Source organism: Bubalus bubalis, chromosome X (genome assembly GCF_019923935.1).
Source record: "Bubalus bubalis isolate 160015118507 breed Murrah chromosome X, NDDB_SH_1, whole genome shotgun sequence".
Taxonomy (NCBI): domain Eukaryota; kingdom Metazoa; phylum Chordata; class Mammalia; order Artiodactyla; family Bovidae; genus Bubalus; species Bubalus bubalis.
The window spans coordinates 49977342-49989826 of NC_059181.1; positions in this window are offsets into that span (position 1 = coordinate 49977342).

Consider the following 12485-nt stretch of genomic DNA (forward strand, 5'->3'; position numbering starts at 1 on the left):
CATAAAGTTCCATAGCTGTCTGTAATCTACTACATTTTTTTTTGCACAGATTTCCATTACCTGCACTGCTTCCAGGTGCCCTTCCAACTTTTAACCTCCAGTCACCACACCCCCCCTTTTTTACAAGCATGACATTGTTAGTCTCTTTTGGCTCTCCATGTGTACTAGCAAACAGGTTCTTCCACAAAAGATCCTCTGCAGGACCCACACTCCTTAGAAAAAAAAATAATAGAATGGTAAGTGACAATGTTCTCTCCTCAGAAAGGATTAAAACAAATTGTTTTGATAAAAAGAACCAGAAAAGCAAATGTCATTTCAAGGTTTAAAAAAAGAGTAGCAATAGTTATTCTGGGACTGTGGTCACAGGACCTGAAGGGAGCTTTCTGGAATGAGAGCTGCTAAAAGTATTGGGAGATGGAATCAAATATGTGAATGATTAAAAGAGAAAAAGAAAGAAAACTAGTGGAAACGGCTGGAACAAAAGTTTGTAATAATACAAGTATTTTAGACTTTAGTGTCAAATAAATTCAGATTGGAATCTTAGTTAATTATATCTATACAAAGATAAATAAATTTTATATGAAGACATGCTCTGAATATCAATTGAGATATGTGTTAAGTGTATAGTATTCTGGAAATCAACAAGATTTATTTTTACTTGTACTTTTAACATAAATTTTAAATGTTCATTAACTTGTTTCACTGTATTTATTTTTTCTCTTTCACTTAGAGCAAGTCCTTTTCTCAAATTCAAACACAAAATGTTAAGCATAAAGCAATATAAGGGCTATCAGTCTCTTTTGATTCTTTTGGTATTTGGATATAACAAATACCCTGGCAGCGATACAGAAATCACTGACGTCTTGGACGTTTTTCCTTAAATCAGCATGTGAACCGAGTAGCTTGCCAACTTCTGTGCCTAGTAGAAATGAGTCAGAGCTCTGATCCTCCAACAGCAAAAGAAAACAAGAGAAATGAGCCAGAGTTCTAGCCCTCCAGCAATAGAATTAAACGGAAGACAGCTCACCTGTATTGTCATTTCACTGATGATTGTGCTCATGTCTTTGATTCTGTCACCGTCACTGTGTATCTGAGAATCATTCAGTGCTGTACTCAGTACAATCCCACTGCGAGGCCGCATTCCAGATTGAGGTATAGAGAGCATGAAATAATTCATACACTCATATTAAAAGGCTCCAAGACAAAGGTGTAGATGAAACAGAAACTTCTTTGAGGTTGAGACTGATAATACTTACTGCCTACTCTGCTTCATTGTCACTGCAGCAAAACACCATTTCAAGCCTACTTTGTTTCTAGGGGAGACATTGTAGCCATATTCTGTCCAATAGAATGTGAGTACAAGTAATGTACACTGTTTCTAGTCTGGCCATGAATCATTCCACATAACCATTTTCTCTCTCCATCTCCTAAGTATACAGTTGCCAGCATGTTTAAATTTCTGAGGTAGTGGAGTCACAGGATGGAACACAAATATCTGAGACTGCATCTTGAAACAGAGACATCCAGAAAATTCTCTTGACCAGGAACATCCTCATGGGTCTTGTATGAGAAATCAGCTTTTAAAATAAGATTATGAGATTCATAGGCTGATTTTATAGCAGCTGGCTTTACTTATTCTAATATATGTCCCTATGATTCAAAAGAAGTTTAGAGAGTGAGATAGTCTATCTTTACTCATTTATCATACATTGTCATAGAGAATTAAATTAGGACCTTGATAATTACTATTCATTTTAAAATCAAAGAACATGTGCCATATTTTACTAAGTAGCAAGTCTTAAACTCTCCAGTAGGTATAGATAGCACAGAAATTTTATATTATAAGGGGTAGCGAAGCTTTGTAAGCCATGTTTCATAATGATTGATAGCTACATCTGACATCTGTGAAGTGTTCACAGTACAGACTGGAAATAGGGCTGGTTTTAATGTGAGACATACCTGGGTGAGAATCCTAGGTCTACTACTTACTAGGCTTAATTACTTAAACCGCTTTATTTCCTCATGTATTAAAGGGATATTTTGATGCTTACTTTTCAAGGTCTTTGGGAAATAACAAATGTGAAGAGCCTGGACCACAGGTGAATATCCATAAAGGTCATCAATGAGATAGTCGGTGCATGTGAGACATATGAGATCCTTGATAGTAAAGACCTTGTCATCATCATCTTTGTGTTCCCAATGTATCCTGCACAGCATCTAGTAATTGGTCAGTGTTGTTACTGATAAATGCTTATGGCACAGATCTGAATCAGGCCTTAGCCTCTTCTGTGTAAAAACTGAAGAGTACAACTTGGAGATTTTTTGTAACTTCAATACCTTGTATCTATTTGGAAATTAGTTATATAGGATTGCAAAGAGTCCAACACAGCTGAAGAGACTTAGCATGCATGCATATGGTTATAGTAACATCATTCTTATTTGCACAGAAAATTAAATGTATTGCATTGTAACCATTCTTATGATGGGTTTTTTTATGCATGTCTTTGAGCTGCATGGGTCAGATATGGTTCCTCACTCTCCACTAGGTTAGATGGCACAAACATAGAATCATTTTATACACAACAGATTTGGCATCAGAGTAAAAGTATTTCTTATGATGAACAACATTTAATAATTATGAAGTGTCACTTTTAAATAAAAATAATTGCATGTTCTCTTGGAAAAGCTTCACATGATCTTTGCTAAATTTCATCATGCAGTTTTATTTCAATCAGTATTTTTTCCAGAACATACATAAAACCACACAGTGAAATATTAACAACAAAAAGAATGAGAGGGATGGTATGGGGAGGGAGGAGGGAGGAGGGTTCAGGATGGGGAACACATGTATACCTGTGGTGGATTCATTTTGATATATGGCTAAACCAATACAATATTGTAAAGTTAAAAAATAAAATAAAATAAATTAAAAACAAAAAGAATGAAAGATCTATGTGTGCAACAAGATGGATGAACATTAAATGTATATTACTAAGTAAGAGAATGGAGGCTGAAAATTTACAGACTATATAGTTCAATGTATATGACTTCCACCAGAAGACAGAACTCTGGTGATGAAGAGTTTGGAGGCTGTCCCAGTTTAGAGTGGGTAGACGGTGTGACAATGATGTGATAACATAAGACAATGTTTTAGGAGTAATATAGCTGTTTCATATCCTGATTGTGGTGGCAGCAAAATAAATCTATACATACACTAAAATCTGTAAAATTTTACTCTAACATAAATCTATTTTACTGTATAAAACTTTATAAAAGGAAAAAGTCTGTGAAATGCCACTAAAGCTATATAGTAGGAGACATAGCAGTTAAACATATTTGTTAGAAATAGTCCCAATATAATGATCTCAGCTTATACCTTAAGAAACTAGAAAAATAAAAGCAAACTAAACACAAAGTAGGCACAGAAAATAAAATAATAATGATCACAGCTTAATGTAGTATAAAGCAGAAAACAATAGAGAAAAGTCAAAACAAAAAGTTCTTTGAGAAGTCAATAAAATTGATAAACTTCTATTCAGGTGATCAAAAATAAGACATAAGACACACATAATCAATGTCAGGAATGAGAGAGATGGAATTGCTATATAGTCCAGAGATATTCAAAAGATAAGGAAATATTATGAACTTCATGCCAATAAACTACATAACTTAGATTAAATGGACAAATTCTTTGGAAGGTGCAAACTGGCACATCTCAAGAAGAAATAGATAATCTATATAGTCTTATAGCTAATGAAGAAATTGAATTTACAGTTTAAAATCATTCCCAAATGAAAACTATAGTCATGACTTCACCACTGAATTACAACAAATATTAAATATCAATTCTATGAATTCTTCCAGAAAATTGAAGAAAGACTACTTGCCAACTCATTCTAACAATAGGTTAAATAATAATTTCTAGGATATACCACCAAAGGCATTATTCATAAGAGTAAAAAATGGTAAGTCAGACTGTGTCAAAATTAACAGCAGCAGCAAACTTATTAAATTGTACACTTTAGCTGTGTTGCTTATTGTATGCTGCTGCTGCTGCTGCTAAGTCACTTCAGTCGTGTCCGACTCTGTGTGACCCCAGAGATGGCAGCCCACCAGGCTCCCCCGTCCCTGGGATTCTCCAGGCAAGAACACTGGAGTGGGTTGCCATTTCCTTTTCCAATGCAGGAAAGTGAAAAGTGAAAGTGAAGTCACTCAGTCGTGTCCAACTCTTAGCGACCCCATGGACTGCAGCCTACCAGGCTCCTCCGTCCATGGGATATTCCAGGCAAGAGTACTGGAGTGGGGTGCCATTGCTTTCTCCATATTGTATGCTAATTATGTCTCAAAATCTGTAATAAAACAAGGAGATACGATCTCACATATCAGATTGCTAAGTAATAATATACTTGATGGGCTTCCCTGGTGGGTCAGTGGTAAAGAATCTGCATGCCAATGCAGAGATTCAGGTTTGATCCCTTAGTTGGGAAGATTCCCTGGAGAAGAAAATAGCAACCCACTCTGGTATTCTTGCATGGGAAATCCCATGGACAGAGGATCCTGGTGAGGTACAATACATAGGGCTACAAAAGAGTCAGACACAACTTAGTGACCAAAAAACAACAATAAAATATACTTGATAATGTTTAGTGTTTGACGGAGATAAACAATTACTCTCCACACAATGCTGGTGATACTCACAATGAAATGACACAAACATTCAAGGAAGTCAAGCTAGATAGATACATCAAAGTTTCAAAACCACCTGAACCAACAATTGCATGACTAGAAATATATTCTAAGTTGACATGTTTACAAATATGACAGTATGATGACAATAGCATTGATATTAAATGTGAGCAAATACTCTACATATTAAGCAGTAGGGTTATGGTGGAATGAATTATGATGGAGCTATACAAGGTAATATTATGAACTAAAGTCTTGATGTTTACTTGAAGATCCTCAAATTATGCTTATAAAGGCAGTAAAACTTGGCCCCTAGAAAGAAGTGGTTTGCAATAACCAAACTCCCTGTGCCTGTGTACATTTTGGCTTCTGTGTCTTCAGATACACTGCTCCGTTTGTATAGCACTTTCCCTGACTCTTTCTTATGTATAACTCCTACTGAACTCTCAGGTCTCAGTCTAAATGTCACTTGTTTACTTTGAGATACCTTCCCTGACTACAGTAAAGTAAGTAAGTAAGTGTTAGTCACTCAGTCGTGTCCCACTCACTGTGATCCCATGACTGTAGCCCACCAAGCTCCTCTGTCCATGGAATTCTCCAGGCAAGAATACTGAAGTGGATTGCCATTCCCTTCTCCAGGGGAATCTTCCTGACCCAGGGATTGAACCCAGGTCTCCCACATTGCAGGCAGATTCTTTACCGTCTGAGCTACAGGGAGGAACTACACTAAAGTAGACTGATTTTCCCTGCCTGGAATGTAATAGGTGTTCAGTAAATATGATTCCTAAATGAATAAAGTATATGGCACATAGTAGGTAATCAATGAATGGTAACCTTTGCTATTGCTACTACTATTTTATTCTGGACTGGATGCTATGCGAGGAGAGGAGTTAGGATGTCAGTGAGAATATCACAGGTTGCTGAACAGTAGAGAAATTTGGATGTTGAGAGCTAATCCTAAGAATGGTGCTGAATTTTTAAATGTCACTAGGGACACTTTGGAGGAACACATACTCAGCAGTCCAGAGACAGCTATTATTAATTGTACATGCACTGCAAGACACACTTTATTCTAAGTGCTTTACATTTATTAACTCATTTAATCCTTAAAACAAGAGCTCTATCAGAAAGTTATGTCATTACATTGTTGTACAGAAGATGACACTGAGGCACAGAAAGGTTCAATATCTTTCTAAGGTTCACAGTCTCATGTATGATGGAATTCAGAACTGATCCCATGAAGTCTCCCTTCAAGGGCTTTACCAGTGGCTCAACAGTAAAGAATCCACCTACAATGCAGGAGACATATAAGATGTGGGTTCAATCCCTGGGTTGGGAAGATCCCCTGGAGGAGGGCATGGCAATCCACTACAGTATTCTTGCCTAGAGAATCCCATAAACAGAGGAGCCTGGCAAACTACAGTCCATAGGGTCACAAATAGTCAGACAAGATTGAAGCAACTGAGCATGCACACAAGCAGTCGTCCATGCCTTTTACAACTGTACACTATGGCTTCCTCCTAGATGACCAGGAGAGGAGACACTGGAAATCTGTTTTAATGGCTAAGGAGAGTTGAATTATATTACATAGTTCTGTAGATGAGGTAGGGAGAAAAATAAACCTATGGAAGATGATGTAGTAAGCAAAGTGTGTAGATATCCTGTCTTTGCCTGTTTCCTCTGGTGTTTCTCTTGGCAGGACAGCATACCAGCAATTAGTCACAGTTAAACTAAAGAGTAAAAGAATTGCACAGAAAACATGTGCTTTCATGTGGAATGAGCATGCAGTTTTTCCTCACAGAATAGGATGTACCTCAAAGTTTAAAATAGAATTCTATGTAGCCTGCAAAATGATTCTATAAGTGGATTTTATCATGGGAATATTTTTCAGAAAAAAAATTATGGAAGATTGAAATGGGCTTCAGAAATTTTGTTTTCAGCATTGTTGATTGTGATCACTTAGTACATACCTTCCAGCAGGAGAAAAAAATAAAACATAAAACTCCAAAATTGTCACAAAACCTGTGAAAGAAAGGGAAGAAAACTCTCAAGAGTTCTTTGAAAAGAACTCTTAGTTCCTCTAGGACAGTTTCAGTACCTAAAATTTGGCTCCAAGCTCAGAGTCCCCTTCAAATCTTCTTCCTCACTATGGTTATCAGCTTCAGTTGTTTTGTTATCTCACATCCTGGCTACAGAATTCTCATTCACTTATCAGCAGTCCCCTCAGCTAATCAGAGTTGCTTGAGTTTAACATCTATCATGTGACATGGAGTTCACATAACCTAAAGACAGTGAGCCTTTGTGCATGCAGAAACACATCTGTGTGTAAATATAAACAAAAAGGCATGAGAAAAAGCTAAAGAAAATTATTAACAGCAGTTACCTCTGGGCAGGTTGGTGAAACCACATAAAGTCCATTTGTTTAAGGAGCACAGATGCTCAAAGTTCATGACAAAAAAGTTGCCTCTAAAAAACCTAGAATGTCAAAGCCTACCTTTGGCACATGATTGTGTACTTGTGACCACAGAGTTCTGTTTAGAAGGGAAGTTGAAAACCAGGCTTGGATGGAAACTGGAATGTATAAACAGAAACACCTCTGAGAAGGAAAACTGGATGCAATGGATAGAGGTTAGTGTGTAATTGTAACCTGGTTAAAGTGGGAGAGGCACAGAACACTTCAGAACCTGGTACAGCCTCTATTTTTCCCCATGACTTTCCAGTTAACTCTCTTCTCTTATTGGCATGAGTGTTTGTGTGTTTGTTTCTGGGACGTGGGATGTCTGAAGGGGTTGAATATGGCTGCTATGGGCTGAAAGTGTGTTTTACAAAAATTATTATGTTTAAGTCCTACCTTTAATGTGACTGTATTTTGAGATGGAGCCTCTAAGGAAGTAATTAAAATCAAATGAGGTCATAAGGATAGGGCCCTCATCCCATAGGATCACCATCCTTGTAACAGATCTCTCTCTCTTCAAAGATGTCACGTAAAAAACAGAGAGAATGCAGAAGTCTGAAGAAAGCCTTCACCAGAAATTGACCCTACTGGACCTTGATCTAGAATTTCTAGTCTCCAGAAATGTTAGAAAATAAATATCTGTTATTTCAGCCTCTCAGTGTATCGTATTTTATTATGGTAGTGCCAGAACACTAAGACAATGGGGATTGAGAGGTGATATATGAGAAAAGGAGTTATGATTTAGAAATGTCTCATATTTGCAAAGTGAAAAAATAATTTTTTGCTATTGGAAACAAAGAAGCTTTACTCACTTCAGTACAGTGTAACAATATAATGCTGCCTTACTAAAATAGAAAAGTCACTTAACTTCTTCCAAAGTTTTTAAAGCAAATCCTGAGAGATTACTGTTTCAGTACTAAAAGAAAATTGAGGCTCTTTAAATATAAAAAGACTTTCAAATCTGTTTTATTCTTTACTTATTTTTTAATGTTTTACAATCCTTTCTTAACATTGTGAGTTCTCATTTTCTGCCTAAGCTCTAAACATTAGACTTGCTCATCCCTATATTATTTCACTCCATTCATTTGCCCAGGGTGAGCTCACCCTTCTTTAGTTTATCATCTATGTGTTGGTGACTCTTGGATCTCTAACTATAGAATGTCTTTACAAACTCCAGTTTCCTTTATCCAGCTGTCCATCTGAAGAAATAAAAAAGGAGTCCCAGGGAACACAAATGGATAAGGTTCAAAACTGAACTCATAGTCATCTCTCCTTGCTAACATGTTCCTCCAATTTTTTTTATTACCTGTTTTAAGAAATAGTACCAGAACTAAGGGCTTCCCTAGTAGCTCAGCTGGTAAAGAATCCACCTGCAATGCAGGAGATCCTGGGTTGGGAAGATCTGCTGGAGAAGGGATAGTCTACCCACTCCAATATTCTTGGGCTTTCCTGGTGGCTCAGTTGGTAAAGAATCTGCCTGCAATGCAGGAGACCTGGGTTCAATCCCTGGGTTAGGAAGAGCACCTGGAGAAGGGAACAGCTACCCACTCCAGTATTCTGGCCTGGAGAATTCAATGAACTGTATAGTCCATGGGGTCGCAAAGAGTCAGACACGACTGAGCGACTTTCACTTTCACCAGCACTCAAAAAATTACACCCAAAATTAAACAAATAAACACTCATTTGGTTAATGCTGGACCTCTCTCTTTCTCTTGCTTTTCATACACAATAGGATACTGTGCTGTGTGTGCTTAGTTGCTGAGTCATGTCCGACTCTGTGACTCCATGGACTGTAGCCCACCAGGCTCCTCTGTCCACGGGGATTCTCCAGGCAAGTATACTGGAGTGAGTTGCCATGCCCTCCTCCAGGGGATCTTTCTAACCCAGGCCCCCCGCATTGCTGGCTGATTCTTTACAGTCTGAGCCACCACAGAATCCCCAGTAGGATACTAATTACAGTCTATTTTGACACATGTATGTATGTCTCTGTAACTGTCCACAACTCACAGTCTCTACTGCCACCATAGGGACCCAAGTATAAGAAGATACTAAATGGAATATTTGCAGTTTACCATGAATTTCAGAATGTGGCCAAACATCTAGGTGATAGTTTAAGGAAATAATCAAAATCATAACCTGATATTAACTCAATATTTACTATGACCTGGCAGAATTGCAAACACTTATAGTAAAAATTTCCTGAACCAACAAATCCATCCCCAGAAGGGAATCTAATTTAATTAGTATTGGCTCACTGTCAGATAGGAGTTAAGTTTTAATGAGTGAGTTGACCCCCATATTACCTTGCACGGTTCTACAAGTCATGAAACATTAATTACTGGCAACAGTGCAGTCAGCAAACTAAACTTACAAAAGTCAGAAGCCTTTAACTGCTGACAACAATGAAAAAGATGAAACTGCCTGCAGATAAGATCTGTCCAGAATTCTGAGCACTCTGAGGTAAGGAGAGGGGTTATGCTTACCTGGCATTCCCTCAGTTGCCTGTTACCTCCAATTCTTTACACAACTACTCCTTGATCCTTTAAACTGCTCCCATGCCTCAATCCTAGTACTGTGATAAGGGTTTGGTCTGTAATACCAGACAAACCTGGGCTCAAACCCAGACCAGGCAACCTAACTCTGATTTGAGTAAGTGGTATACTCCTGTTATGTCTAGCATGCCTCATCTGCAGAATAATGGGCATAATAGTAGCTACCTTATAGGCTTACTGTTGGTATAAAGTAAAATAATATATGCAAAATGGCTGGCACAGAGAAGCTGTTCAAGAAATGATTACAATTATTAGAGATACCCTACCCCATTCCTCCTTTGTATCCATGCCTCTTACCTATGTAAGAAGTCACGCTTCCACATCTATAAGACATAGATGAGAGTTCAGTTCAGTTCAGTTTAGTTGGTCAGTCGTGTCTGACACTTTGCAACCCCATAGACTGCAGCACACCAGGCGTCCTGTCCATCACCAACACCGGGAGCTTAATCAAATTCATGTCCATCGAGTAGCATATTGGGCACCTACCAACCTGGGGAGTTAATCTTTCAGTGTCCTATCTTTTTGCCTTTTCATACTGTTCATGGGGTTCTCAAGGCAAGAATACTGAAGTGGTTTGCCATTCCCTTCTCCAGTGGACCAACTTTTGTCAGAACTCTCCATGACCCGCCTGTCTTGGGTGGCCCTACACGGCATGGCTCATACTTCCATTGGGTTAGACAAGGCTGTAGTCCATGTGATCAGATTGGTTAGTTTTTTGTAATTGTGGTTTTCATTCTGTGTGCCCTCTGATGGATAAGGACAAGAGGCTTATGGAAGCTTCCTGATGGGAGAGACTGACTGAGGGGGAAATTGGGTTTTGTTCTGATGGGTGGGGCCATGCTCAGTAAATCTTTAATTAAATTTTCTGTTGATGGGAGGGGCTGTGTTCCCTCTCAACTTTAAAGAAAGTTGTAAGGATTCAATGAGATAATATATGTCAAGTCTTGACCAGATAGGTACTAAGTTTATGACTTAAACCAAAGAGACCAATGCTGGAAACTACACGGAAATAGCACGGCAAGTGTGCACCAGTAAATGGATAGACAACTCTAGGCCTGCCTGTGTGCACACAGGTGTGCATACACACTGGGGGCCTGAGTCAACAAGGTCTCCCCTTCTCTGTACAGGACAAGCTCAAGACACAGGCAATTCTGGATCTGAATGTCAAGCACAGTATGGCTCCAGCTAAAGATGCTGAGGTAGGAAGGCAAGTTACCTCATTTATACATTCATTCACTCATTCAGTACATCAGGTCTCACTTTTTGAGGACTTTCTATGGACTACCAGGCCCCATTGAGCTAGTAAGGAGCTAGATGCAACAACTGAAGAGTTTAGTCTTGTGGTAAAAAATGACTGGGGACCCACCCTTCAGAGGAATTTCCTATGTCTACATGCAAGATAAAGTTGGATAAGGAGAAGGGAGATGGCAAAAAGCCAGAGAATGTAGCAATTCTCTTTCTACATAAATCTCAATAAGAAACCCTGTAATGGTGTGGTAACAGAAACAACCTCGTTTAATGACTCTAAGGAGAAAATAAAATATCAGTGGGATCAGGAAAATGGGCCAAAAGTCCTGACTCCATCACCTGTGAGGGATTTGATATCAGGCCTCAGATACCTCAGATGCCTCATATCTACATTAGACATCTTAATGCAGCATTCCCAACCTTTCTGGCACCAAGAACCAGTTTCATGGAAGACAAATTTTCCATGGACAGTGGGGGCAGGGGGGTTGGATTCAGAATAATTCAAGCACATTACATTTATTGTGCACTTTATTTCTATTATTATCACATCAACTCCACCTCAGGTCATCAGTCATTAGATCCTTGAGGCTGGGGACCCCTGTCCTAATGAGACGGAATGGTTAATTTTAATTTTGAGATAATGCATAATAAAAATAGCAGAAGGAAGTTACTTAAAATTGTTCTCAGTTGCTCAGTCATGTCCAACTCTTTGAGACTCCCTGGACCATAGCCTGCCAGGCTCCTCTGTCCATGGGATTTCCCAGGCAAGAATACTATATCTTAGATCTAGAATGGTGAATAATAATATGCTGGATCTAAGGTATATGTTGAGAAAATAAATGCAACAGTGGCTAATTTCCCAAGAATAAGTACATTTCAATTAACATTTGGAGGAAATTTAATGTGACTGCATATTTAGGTTAATTTACAGGCAGATATTCCTCCTGTCCCTCAGAATCATTCCCACCCTTAAACAGAAAGCACAAAGGGGGGATTCCCAATAGGAAAAGGTTTGGGCATGTCCATAGGTAGTCAAGGTGGCACGCTAAAGTATACCAGTGGCAGGCACCTAGGGCTCACAAGAGCACACACACTGATTTCATGGGTGTGATACTTGGCACCTTTTGGTCAGACTACCACTGATGTCACTTGAGGTGAGTAGGCACACTGTAGACCTCACAGAACCTCAGGAAGAATTTTAGGCAGCACCATCACTCCTGTGATGATATAGAATCAACTAAGGGATGCATTTTGGGGTTTGGGGCAGGGGGAATTGTGATTCTGGGAAAAGGGTAGGAAACTCAGTATGGAGTTATTCTTGCTTAAAGAGAGAATCTCCACCAAGGCACAAATACCATGGATGATATCTAGTCTTCCCACAACTACCACTGTGCTTGGAGAGGCTAGCATTAGAGAGGTTTCTTTCTTTCTTTTCTTTCTTTTTTTTTTTTTTCATTAGAGAGGTTTCTGCAGGCATCTGAAATCCAATGATCCTACTAAACCAAACAAAGGCCCTCCATGCTCCCCCTAAAAGGCCAAGGCAT